The sequence below is a fragment of the Dreissena polymorpha genome, chromosome 2 (genome assembly GCF_020536995.1).
Source record: "Dreissena polymorpha isolate Duluth1 chromosome 2, UMN_Dpol_1.0, whole genome shotgun sequence".
Classification (NCBI taxonomy): Eukaryota; Metazoa; Mollusca; class Bivalvia; order Myida; family Dreissenidae; genus Dreissena; species Dreissena polymorpha.
Genome location: NC_068356.1, coordinates 52,860,649 through 52,874,499, shown reverse-complemented (window position 1 = coordinate 52,874,499; position 13,851 = coordinate 52,860,649). Strand labels below are relative to the sequence as shown.

At 33.5% G+C, this 13,851-nt stretch overlaps 2 protein-coding genes across 3 annotated transcripts in view; both read right to left on the bottom strand.

Moving 5' to 3' along the window:
* The window catches only part of LOC127867040 (uncharacterized), an 83,743-nt gene that overhangs the window by 53,284 nt on the left and 16,608 nt on the right, over positions 1-13,851 (bottom strand). The window lies entirely within an intron of this gene.
* Positions 1-13,851, bottom strand: part of LOC127867055 (uncharacterized) — a 113,854-nt gene that overhangs the window by 98,415 nt on the left and 1,588 nt on the right. The window lies entirely within an intron of this gene.

Below are 13,851 nucleotides of genomic sequence, written 5' to 3'. Positions count from 1 at the left end.
AATGCATGTGCGTATAGTGTCGTCCAGGCTTATCAGTGACCACACTTGCACCTTAACTTAATTTTTGCTAAGAAAAGACATTCTTTGAACGAAAAATATCAAAAAAGCGGAAAGTGTCGCCCGTTATTGACCTGTGCGGACTGCACAGGCTAATCTGGGACGACACTTTACGCACATACATTAAACCCCCTTTCAACAGAGCATTGCCCAAAGATGTCTACAATAACAAATTCAAATATGAACAATGCACAATTTTAGAATAACGTCTATGATCCAAGCAAGAATGTTGAAATAAAAATAAATGTATCCATTCATGTCGCGGTGCTTTTTGTTTGTTAGTTCGTTTGCATTTTGTTTCAAGCAACCACAGAAAGCAAACACGTTTGTTTGAACATATCGTGCACTGTTGGGATAAACTACAGAGAGGAGCTTTCCGGTCGATGCAGAATTTTTTTTTCAAAAGGGTCATATTAAGTTTTACCAGGGATGTTATATCACTGGTTTAAGGCACTTACAATAACACAAAAATCATGCGTTTTTAATGGAATTATAATTAAATTATAAGTATGCAAGGTGTGTACGGTATACATTTCAAAATGTTTGTAAACCTTTGATATGACAGGCCTACTTGCTCTGCCGATTTATCATATTTTATTAGTGTCGTTACATTGTGAAATATTCTGTCCGAAAATTTTGAGTAACGGAACAAAATTGGGCCGTGCTCTGTGAAAAAGGGGTTTAATGAATGTGCGTGAAGTGTCGTCACAGATTAACCTGTTCAGTCCGCACAGGCTAATCAGGGACGAAACTTTCCACATTTACTAGAATTTTGATAAGAAGATACTTTCTTAAAAATATCATTACAGCGGAAAGTGTCGTCCCTGATTAGCCTGTGCGGACTGCACATGATAATCCGGGACGGCACTTTACGCACATGCATTAACCCCTTTTCAAACAGCCCGCCCCAAATTGTGTTTGCTAGATAGTTAGATAGACTTTTAGCGTGTCGAAAAAAGGACTTGGCAAACAGCGTAGACCCAGATGAGACGCCGCTTAACGCGGCGTCTCATCTGGGTCTGCACTGTTTGCTTAAAGGAATTTCTGTAAGAAATATTCTAAATATAGAAAAAAATGTTCTAGACATCCCTAATTTTGGAAATAAATTGATCCAATTTAGAAGGATGGGAGAGTCCACAAGGCATAAATGGGTTAATTATTATTGTTCTTTAAGTGTATACTTTATTACATGAAGCTTACCACCTTAATACAGGACACAACTATTGAGCCTGTTTGTAAACAGCAATTAACTTATGATTGTCATTAGAGATATACAATTTCTAGAATATTTGAAACGGAACAAAGCACTTTTCTCCCATTTTAGCGAATCCTTTTCATCCAGGACGTCAAAAAAGAACATACAGCCAAAAGATAACATCACAACTTGTCATTACTTATATTTAATTTAATGTCGATGGGTTTTGCAGAGGTCAACGAAAATAGAAACATATATTGACAAACATCATGTCCAGTAATTGGGCAGTTTCACTATTGTATACATGTACAAACTTTGAGGATAAACATTTATCAAACTGATGTTTTATTTTCACTGCACATATGACCAGCTTCTCTTGCAATGGCATCGACGTATGTACACAACAACATGCAATAACCATGCCGTAACCATGTTGCAATTGATGTACAACACTACAATACACCACGACTGCATTTGACAAAAGTATCGTAGTTTTACTCACATACTCGAAGGTCGCTTCGAGGTGACGGAAATGTAAGAAATTAGGCGATTTTACACGAAGTTCGTGACAAGTTTATATCATTAAAGAGATTGCCTTTGATTCCTCAATGACCAAATTACGACATTGTTTGACGTTTACTATAAAAGCGTTCATGAAGATGAAAACGATTCTGTAACATCACTCTTACGCCATGGATACACGTATGTTATGGCCATTAAACTGTTGAATTTATACTAAATACACATTTTGTGTTGTAATCATATGAATGGAATGTAATTTTCTGCATTATATGTATGAGCGATGGAGGACATATCATGTAAAATGCATGATGCCTGATTACATTCCGAGGGTGTAACTTTGTATGTTTATTAGCAATACAATTAAACTCAGTTGCAAAACCACGATATATTCTTGGTTTTGTATGCTTCCTGTAAGAATGTAGGCGCCATTTCGCTATTCGGATGCCTTATTGAATATCTATACTACTAAAGTGTGTCTTATAATCGTAAAGCCTTTAAATCGCGTTATTACTTAGTCAATATTACATCTGTCAAGAGATAAGTATTATCAACTTTTCTTTACTAAATATTATATACCTAAAGATAAAACATGAAAGTTTAAGAATATAAATACGTCATATTTAACAATTTCTACGAATCGGATAATCAGAGTTACCGATGTCATCTTAAATGTTAGAATGTAAATAAAAAGTGTTTTCCAAATATTTAATATGTGGCGCTTGAGTGCAAATAAATACAAAGTCGTGATTTCACGTTATCGACACTGTTCAATGGTAAAATCAATACACGCTCTTTTCATGTATGACGTACCCTTTGGGTCAAAAGTACAGATACGCCAACAGCTAAAAATAGATATCACAGCGGTGACAAAATTGTTACCGCGGTGACATTTTTGTCACTGCGGTAATAAATGTTTCACTGCGGTGATATATTTGTAACTGTTGTGATACTTTGTTTGACCCAAACAGTTTGATAAGAGTAAAATCGAACTAACCAATGAAACAACGTCTTGCAAAACGGCAAATCGGCGAATATCTACTGCGAGTTTTCAAGATGTCTGCCTCCATGGATACTGTAAAAAACATTTCAGATCATGAGTTTGGTAATTTTAATCTTCGGACACAAGGATGACGACAATTAAGGTACACTTACATAATCATTTATCGATTAACATTCCTACATAAAGTTTATAAGAAAGTGTGTCGAACTTACGGTATGATATTGTTTATTATGTATCACGATATCGACAAATAAAGTCTTTATTGTAAATAAACTTGTTTATACTGGTTAAATTATATTCTAGATTAAGTACTAGATCTGCGTTTACCCTTTGTTATGGTTATGATAATAATTGATGGCCGCGATACAATTCATTTTGGAAACAATAGTGACAACCAGGTGATTTAACATATATGTACCATTGTCAAAATTAACTTAAATCATGTTGACATTAGTGGGGTATCATGTACATGTAAATTCATTGGGTCCAAATTGCAGAAAACAAATTCAAGCAAACAACTGTACGGTTTAAATTGAAAATTAAAAGAAATGTGCAGATGAAAGACCGTCAGTCAGCCTGACAAGATTTTTTTTTAAACCTATTTATTTAAGCTCGATTGCATAGAAAGCCTAAAAGTAAGGATTATTTGAAACACTCTCGAGTATGTTTCCTGGGTTTCAATTGGGGAGATCTAAAGAACGCTCCCACAGAGGGGTTCCAACCCTTGACCTCATAATGGACACCATATCCACTACGTCACGGCGACAAGAACATTTGATACCACTACCAGTTTTTATATCCAGGGCCCTCAAGCCATTTTAGGGGAAGCGGGTCGCTACCCTCATAAGGGGGAATTTTCGCGGCGTTTCCCTTTTTGAGGGATTTTTTTTTATCTCTCTCTAATTATAACATGTGTACATGTTTGCACTATATTCATTTCTTTTTTCATAATTAAGTATGTTTAACAAGATTAAATTGAAATAGAATTGAGATATAATAATCATGAGACACATCTTTAAAATATATTATTTTTTTTAATCAGGGGGAATTTTTCCCCCCAAAAGGGGAAAAATTACTTTTCAGGTGGGGGACTGCGGCCGAAATTCGGCCGCAGATTTGATAGATTGAGAGCCCTGAATTATCATGTATTCAAATTATGCCTTTATTTATAACGGGGTATGGCAAGGCTCAATCTTCAACAACACTATTCAACTGTAAAATACATTGCATCAACACTGTTTCCTGTTACTGTAGATTTTGACAATTTAGATGCGTTTGTTTAGTCGGAGTAAAAATTATGTCAGATTGTTTTAAATTTTGCAAAAAATGATGCAGGATACGAAAATGCAATTTTTTATGTTCCTTACAAACTTAAAGAGTCTCTTGTTGACAATTTACCTTTAAGGATTACATGTATAGTCACTAAGTGTTTGTGTTCATAGCACTTTATCATATATGGTAATCATCATCTTGAAAATATTTGGACTACATGAATTATTTTCTAATTGTGACAATGGTGGTTAAAAACTGCATTGTAATGTTAATTGTACTAGTGCGTATACAATTTACCTTTTAGAATTACATGTGTAGTAACTAAGTGTTTGTTTTCATAGCTAATTATTGTAAATGGTACTCATTATCTTGATAATATTTGGACTAAATTAATTGTGACAATAGTGGTTAAAAACTGCACAATAATGTTAATTTTACTAGTGCGTACACAATTTGTTTGTTTCCACAAATATTGCAAAACAAATAGTTCAATAAGATTAAGAGTAGGTAGGTTGGCATTTCCTTTTTTAAATGATTTTTATTTTATACACAAGCTATTCCTACTGAAACAAAGATATCCAGAGACAAAAATCTCCCAATTGCCTATAATACATCCTTTCCATATACTAAGAAGTTGGCCAAATTATGTTTTTGAGATATGATAAAATGTAAAAAAGAAATAAAAAACAAGTACTTTTTATTTCAAACGGCAATAAAATGCTTAGGGTCTGCTCCGCACACAAAAAGGGTCCGTCGGCTTTTGAAAAAAAAAAATTCTCGGCTTAGTTGTTCCTGTTGTGGATTACCCAGTTGCTGCCTGTTTCGAGTTTTATTTGTTATCCCAAAGCCCTGCTTTAAATCCGTGTGGGACTATGTTTTAGCATTGAAACTTGAAACTTGCTAATTTGATGAAACACCTATTTATATACTTATACTCAATGGCGTTGTACCAAAAATATTTATGTACATTCAATTGATAAAGTATAAGAGTGATTGATACTTTTATGCAGCATTTATTAAAGGATTAATAATCTTAAATTGTGTGATATAAATAAAAATGCCGTACGAAACTGAAGCAATTAAACAATACCGGCTACAATATTAAAACACAGTAAAAATAAAATAGTATGTAATAAATTGATATTACTAGGTTTAAGACAATAATTATAATGATATTATGAGCTAATTTTTGGCAACATAAAGACACTGTATTTAATTAACTTTAAATAAACATTAACATAAACATTAGCTTTAATTAATAGTAAAACAGTATAGCTTTAATCAGGACATTCCAATTTCTATTAGGCAGTTTATGTCTGTATTTTTTTAGATATATAAGACATGGTGTTCAAATTGAGTATGCTTGTTAACTATAACCTGGGGAAGCATATTTCCAAATGGCTATTTGCAAAAAAATTAACAATTTCTACTTTCCAACATTGAGTTTATTGCGCTTACTCTAAAATATCTTATTAGTTTAGGTTATATTATCTTTTTTTGTATTTATCCATTCAGTCATTTTATCTCAATAAGATTGCCACATTTTAAACAACTCTCTTGTATACATTGTTCTTGTGGACTGTATACTGACACTCAAAATAGTGTAAAATGTTGTAAATTGTCATAAAACATTTCAACAAACAATTGTAAACAGTTGTAAACAATCATGTTCAACTAAATTTGTTTTTATACATTTAAACATTTGTAATGGTATAATAGAGAGTCCTTAACAATTGTCAAATAATATTTTCAGAGTTCATCAATGGTTGTGAAATCAATGATATTCTTTTGGAAGGAAAGACATGAATGTATTCAAGTTTCCTGTGAGCATTATGATTTCTTGACTTTGCCTAACAGTATAAAACAAGAGAGTTAAACACTTAAAAACTTGAAACGATGTGCTCCTAGAACCTGAAATGGCAACTCCATCTCTCTACAAAAGCATTATCTGATCCAACTATATACAATAAAAAAATTATTGTGTGTCTTAATTTTGTCTTTTTAGAACCCTGACGGGTCTTGAGATATCAGATGTTTAAAAATTCATTATGTTTGTGCAGCAAGTTTTATGAACTGGTTGGAAAGCTTATGTATGAGAAACCGTTTACTGCCTGATTAGCTGCAGTAGAGCACTCATAGGAATTAGGGGATCTGTGGAATCCCTTTGTAGCTTGCAAATTTCAACCTATTTTCAAAAAATGCTTAGTTGGTCAGTGTGTTAATATTTTAATTTTCAGGTCTGGTTTAAAGAAAGTTATTTAATGGCAATGTGCAAGGTTTTCCTTAATAATAGCATGTACACAGGGAAAAAAGCTTTATATTAGATATTTTGTAATAATCAGTTTGTGGTCCGTCCATAGCTAAACATGAACATAGATATTGTTAACTTTTATTAGTACTATATACATATAATGAATAAAAGGTTGTATCTTGCATCTGTTAATCCTTAAAGTGGCACGGTGGCCTAGTTTTTGTGTTGTTTATCTATGAAATTTAAACATGTATACTAATATCTAGGCTACATTATGATGTACTACTCAAAGAACAGTATGTTTAAAATGCAGGTTAATACTAATTTAAATACAGGTACAAATTAATCCTGTGTTGTATATAGGTGAATGTCCCTTATTTTCACTGTTATCTTTTAAAACTGTTCAGGTACACTTCACCTGCATATAACTAGTTCAGATATATATGTCCCATAGAGCAAAACAATTGTCACTAAATCATTGCATAATCGTTATTGGCAGTTCACTTCTGTAGTTTCTGAAATGAAAACTTGTTGTTACCTACCTTCACTCTTAATTTAGTTTCAGTAGAATGCTTAATTTCATTTCTTTTCTTTATTAGTTGTAAGTAGTGGGCTCTGTGTTCTGATTAGTTCCTAAATTGAACACATATTTAAACGTCGGTTGTTAAATTGTATAACATGTTAATGCAGAATTGTACCATAACATGACATTGTATTTTTTGCTTTGTACATTGTTTGAAATGTTACCATCTTGTTTCTAATAAATGTTTTTTTATAATTCACCATCTAGTCCTATTTGCAAAAAAAGTGAACCATTTAAATATTGTATTTAAAGTATATACCCGTTAGCCTTACTTAAGTCGTTAACATTTTGTAGGCATTTGTTATCCCCAGTAATAGGCGGAGGGATATTGTTTTTGCGCTGTCTTTCCGTACTTCCGTCCGTCCGGCACTTTTTTGTCCAGAGCCATATCTTGTAAGTGCTTTAGCGGATTTCATTGAAACTTGGTATGAGTATTTTATATGGATAAGAGGATGATGTACACCATCTGTTTATAACAGAGTTATGGTCCTTTGTATCTTGAAAAAAATGCTTTTTAATATAAGCTTAGAGCTTTATCTTCACTAACACATGAGCCAGAGCCATGAAACTTTCCATAGTTGTTCTCAATCATCTAGGGGTGATTCACATTCAACATCCATAATTCTAGGGGCTAAGGTCATGGCCCTTTGTATCTTGAAAAAAAAAATGCTTTTTGATAGAAGCTAAGAGCTTTATCTTCTTTAACACATGAGCCAGAGCCATGCAACTCTCTATAGTTATTCCAATCATCTGGGGTTGTTTCACATTCAACACCCATAATCCTAGGGGCTAAGGTCAAGGTCACACATTGAGGTCAAAGGTCACAAATTTGATAAATTATTCATTATTTGGTAATTCCTTTACTATGCATCAAGGAATTCAGTTATAACTGTCACAATTGTTCTCCATTATCTAGCTGAGTTTCAAATATAAGATCGCGGTTGCTAGGGTCATGGTCAAAGTCACACACAAAGGTCAAAATCACACATTTTGATCATATATATATATATGTATTAAAACTCAGACCCCACATAGATCGCAACCGTCAATATTTTCTACACCAAAGTACCATTAAAAGACCAGTATTGTTAGTGAGTATGCATATTAAGATCATATGCTGAATGTTCAGTTGGAGTATGAATGCTATTCCAACCACTATTTCACATTTAAATATGTAACCTTCAATTGCGAGTCCGCATGCAAAGCTGTAATGTATTAATTAAATTTAGATTTTCTAAATTCTAGATATTATTTAGAGTAGCAGCATTCTCAACATTTCTTACACAAATTTTATTCCGTGAATAAGACGTGTATAGTATAGTGCAGGTTATAATCTGTTTTTAAAACTATTATATCTAAACATGTTATATACTTTTCTATTATTGCATAAAAATAGTCATGTATTAGTTTTAATACATTTTAAAAGTACATAGGTGAGACTGTATCAATTTACTGATGTTTTTATCAGTGTAAATAATGAATAACATGTATGTACATTAAGGTCCCTTATAAGTCTTTTGTTGAACGGTCATATAGAATGCAATGTATCTATTTTATGAATGTTGAAAGACATTTGTACAATACATTGTATATAGACTGGGATTATAACAATGCAATAAACTTGCTTGCTAAAACAGTTGAATGAAGTTGAAGAAAGGTAACTCTTTAGTGCTTAAAAATGGTTGGCAATATGGTTCGAGTTACTTCCCTTCAAGCTTACGTATGGCTAAAAATTTTACTTAATACATTATGAAAACTGATTTTAAGTTTATATTACATTGGAGATTTATATTATCACCACGATTCATCTTAATCAAGGAATGACCATGGTGATTGGAGTATCTTTTAAGATGTGTAATTGTTTGCGCAATAATGCATTTTGTAATGACGGACACTATATTGGAAGTGTATGGCATTCTTGATAGGGTCGGTGGTGGTTATGTAGTTTTTACCATGTATAGTCATGATAGTCATGTAACGTACATTGATAAGCGTTGAATAAGTCTCTTATAATTCCTTTTATGAATGGCCAATGTTGTATCTATAGCTTTATGTTTTATATATGCATTGTGAAAATTGTAAATATTGGATGAGACTATAATAAACTATAAAACGTGCACCTTGACGCTCATGTTTCATTTCATTCATAAATATTTTACCTTTACGTGTACGACGATTTGCTTGTGCCTGCGAACAATTTTCCGGGAACAACCTTTTATGCCCCCAAAGGGCGGCATATAGTGATCGCACTGTCCGTCTGTCCGTCCGTCACACTTAGCGTTTAGGTTTCGAAAAAAAATCATTTTAACTTTTAATTGGCTTAAGATGTAACATTCATAGTTGGTATGCATGTGTGTACGGACAATGCCTTTCCATACGCACACACATTTTGACCCATTGAATTTAGTGTCCGCGTTTAGGTTTTGAAAACTGCGTTTAGGTTTCGAAAAATGCTCATAATTTCTATCAAAGCGTTTATCGTGGGCATATGTCTTCCTATGGAGACAGCGCTTGTTATAAGTATTAAAATGCACCTATTAACAGAATATTTAAACAAAAAGGCATGTGTTTTGAGAAATCAATAAATAATTTTATTGAAATAGATAAATTTATTTAGACATTAAAATACCGTCCAAGCCGTCGATATGCCCCGTTTACAATGCGAAATATGTATCACCATTGTTGTACACTTCAAGGGAAGATTAAAATCCTCACAGAAAAAATACTAGCAACGTTATTGAGGTATAAAATATTTTTTTAGTCACAAATATTTCGGAGGCCTTAGATAATTTACAATTATTAACAGCGCTAAGCTATGGCAAGCGGTTCGACGTAAAATCCCAAGATTAGGTTCTCGCTTGAAGATTGCATATGGCTTCCAGAACCCAAGTGTTTATTCGATATCTTAAGTTTTCACCAGAACCCAAGTAATAATAAAATGTGCATCAAACGGCGATAGCCTAGGTTCTTATTTGAAAACGAAGGTTTCGACATACGTTAAATACACGGGTCCGGCTATGTGCTTATGCCTACTTTCGAGAATCATCGTGAAATTATGGACGTACTTAACGAACAAACATGCCTAAGCTTATTGAATTAGAGAAAAAAACAATCAAAACGGAAAAATTAAATGTTCATGCATATGGCAATGTAAAATCACGTCCGTACACTTAACATCATTAACTTAGGAAAGGAAACAACGAAATACAAAGTTTGGTATGATATGCATGTGTCATTAAAGATCAGGATGTAATTAAAGAGCATGTCAAGTTTTGAATATATATATGCTGAAACGTTATGTTATAATACACAAATGTTTTACTGTAACATAACTTTTTTTTACGATAAGTGGTAAAGAAACTACACGCCGAATATCTTTATAAAGATATTTCTTGTTTTTGTTAATGACTAACCATAATTTTTGTACAGTAATTTACCATCAATAACAAAAGAAACTCTATGGATATATTTTAATATACTAGTATGCTACTAATACATGTATGCAGAGCTCCAGATCAGACGCTTAAAGTCGTACAAAATGAAAAAAAGGTTTAGTAACAAACTTACATTATGTGCGTACGGTAACACATTGAAAAAATAAAATAAGAATTCAAAATTTGCGATCATGCGTAAAACTCAGTATCAATGCATATATTGTAAAAATTTGATCAATGAGTTCTCACTCGTCTAGGCCTACATTAAAATTATGAAATCAACAGCACTTTGACGTTATTATGAATTACAGACCATCTTTAAAACAGTAAAAGCCAAACGTTTTCCATTATCTGGTCCTTTTTTCGCAAATAGTCTGCTGTAACCCGGATATTGTCATGAGCTCTTCTTAGACTATAAACCTAAATGCTGATGTGTCAAAAATTATACTTACCGGTAAAAACGAATTAATAATACACTGTAAGGCTGGTTTTTTTACTAGAGTGTTAACCAAGATTTTGTTGAAAAAGTTATCTGGAACTCTGTATGTATGTTGAGAGGAATGCCATTACATAATTTCAAATTTACTAGAGTACACTTATATTGCACCACATAAAAGGCTATAAAACTATAATATTGAAATGCACATATAAACTTTAATATAGATGGGTAGGTATTTCGTGTCAATCTCATTCACATATGAAAGAGCAGTCGGTCATTTGGAAGTCATGCTATGCTGCTTACAGTACATATAGATGCATGACTTAATTTAGATTAAGGAAACTAATTAACTAGGTATTTGCCGAGATTCAGAGTCAAATATATACGAGAAGTAAGAGCGTAATCGTGCGCAGCGAGACTTGACATATAGAATTGAACCTCTTATTTCTTTCTTTCGAATAGTTTCGAATAGTTTCATGTCTCCGAACTAATATGCAATACGCCCGGTGTTTTTTATATGCGCATTAATACTCCGTTTTAGATCCATATTAATAAACGCATCAATATTTTCAAAAATAAACACCGGATTAATGTTCATCGACATTTTTCATGCAGCTTTGATATAAACATTATAGAGCTGAACAAAAAAATACATTAAGCCCTGTTTTCCCGGCACCCGCGCTGTACATATACCTTTGAAAAAAACGCTATACCCCATTCGAGTACTTGTGCACTTAATTGATTGTAAACAATGACGGTTGAAATCCGTGCGTGGGAATTTTTCTAGTAACCAAGAGCGACGTCAACGTTCATGAAGCGTTTCATTCATAAATATATGCGTCGGATGTCAAAACCAGCTCCACCAACACATCGGCTCCGTTATGTCCTGAATAAAATACATGTATATTTTCTTGAGTACCAACTGCAACTTACAAATATCAAAAACATTCACGGCAGTAAATTTTTTTTGTGCAGTCCTACTGGTCTTAATGGCAATTATAAACGCATTTAGTTTAAGGTTCATTTAGAGGCTTCAGTTTGAAAAATGTGGGACCCCTAGCATTAAACTCAAATTTGACTAAACGAAGAGTGCGACATTGAAAAAGTTTACATATTTGCTTAAAAGGGTGGTTTTCCTTCAAACTGCTACCAATTGTGTGCAGCAAAATCTTATACCATCGACAAAATCAATCAGAATACAAAGCGATTTTAACGCAAAAATAGACATTATTTTCAAAAATCTGAATATTCAGTTTATTCAACGTATTTCGGCGTAAAATTATATAACTAGTTAATAATATCGACATTGATGAGGGCAAGTTACGCTTAAATAATGAATCTTAATGGAGATTATTAAACAAAGGGAACTTACTCAGCTTTTTCAGTAAAGTAGTCAAAATGGATCGTATGTTTTCTCTTTTTTCATTTATTCAACATACGGAAAATAAACGTGCGCCAACTGCTGTCATAATTTTGTCACTTGCATTCTGCTTAGTAACATTATGTTTTCTGTCTGTTGCTAACTGCCGTTGTTAATGACGCTTAGTGGCATAACCGATTATGACTGGTTACAGGAATAATGAACACACACACATTGGATTGTCACCAAGCATGTTGCAACAATCATCAAGTATAACCGAAAAGACAACAAGCAGGTTCGAATTTTCATGAAGCATATTAGAATAAACATCAGGAATAATGTATATATTCACCATCAATGATGTAATGTTGCAACAATCATCAAGTATAAACGAATAGACAACCGGCATGTTTGGAATTGTCATGAAGCATATTAGAATTAACATCAGTCATAATGTAAATATTCACCACGAATGATTTTTACCGAAATACCGTTCCATATATACTCATGAAAAGGAATATAACACAATTTGAGCTAATCTTGCGGAAATGGAAATACGTTATCTACGCTGATTAACAAGATGTTGAATTCATTGTTTTGTACTATTTCAAAAAATAAAAATTATTGTTTATTAATTTGATAAAACTGGGCATAATGCATGTGCGTAAAGTGCCGTCACAGGCTAATCAGGGACGACACTTTCCGCCTACATTGGATTTTTGCTAAGAAGAGACTTCATTTTAAACGAAAAATGTGATACAAGCGGAAAGTGTCGTCTCTGATTAGCCTGTGTGGACTGCACAGGCTAATCCGGGACTACACTTTAAGCACAAGCATTATATCCAGTTTTCTCAACACGCGATTATTTAAGTACAGCGCTTGATTATGTGATGTTAATATTCGCGATAAAGGTTAATCAAGTGCATGAGAAACGTTTTCTGACGAACATATCTAATCCTTATTGGTATTCTTAATATTGGGCGCACATCAGAGCGGTAATGATGTGAGCCGCGCTCTGCGAAAACTGGGCATAATTCATGTGTTGAAAGCGTCGTTCCAGCTTAGAGTTAACTGGGCATAATTCATGTGTTGAAAGCGTCGTTCCAGCTTAGAGTGTGCAAACCACATAGACTTATCAGCCACTTTCCGCCTAAACTGGATTTGTAATATGAAGATACTTTTTTACCACGAAAAATACCATTAACGCTATATGTATCGTATCTGATTAGCATGTGTGCGTACTGCACATGATAATATTGAAGGACGCCTCACACACATACATTAATTCCCGTTTTCCCAGAACGCGTCTCGATATATATCTAGCTGTTTCGGAAGGTAGCCGCCAGTGTCAAACCGCGCCTACATTCGTTATCCTGCTCCAAAGATAAACGTCATAGCCCCCGTACATAAAGACGATTATATTTTGCGTTTGTGTAGAGTATCATAATGCAGTTAGCGGTCACTGCGTATTTTGCACATGAACACCTACCCAGAGTGTTATATCATACGTTTGTTTAACGGAATTGTATTACGTTTAGCAGTCATCGTGTAAGATGCACTGACATACATACCGTGACTGCTATATTTTACGTGTGTTTCATGCAAACAAATGCAAATACAAGTCATCCAGCATTATGACTATTAACACCTTCTGTGACAGTGTGAATATGTATGATAAAGTATAGTTCGCCAATATTAACGTGGCACTGACCTTTATGTTTGACACTATTTAGGTACC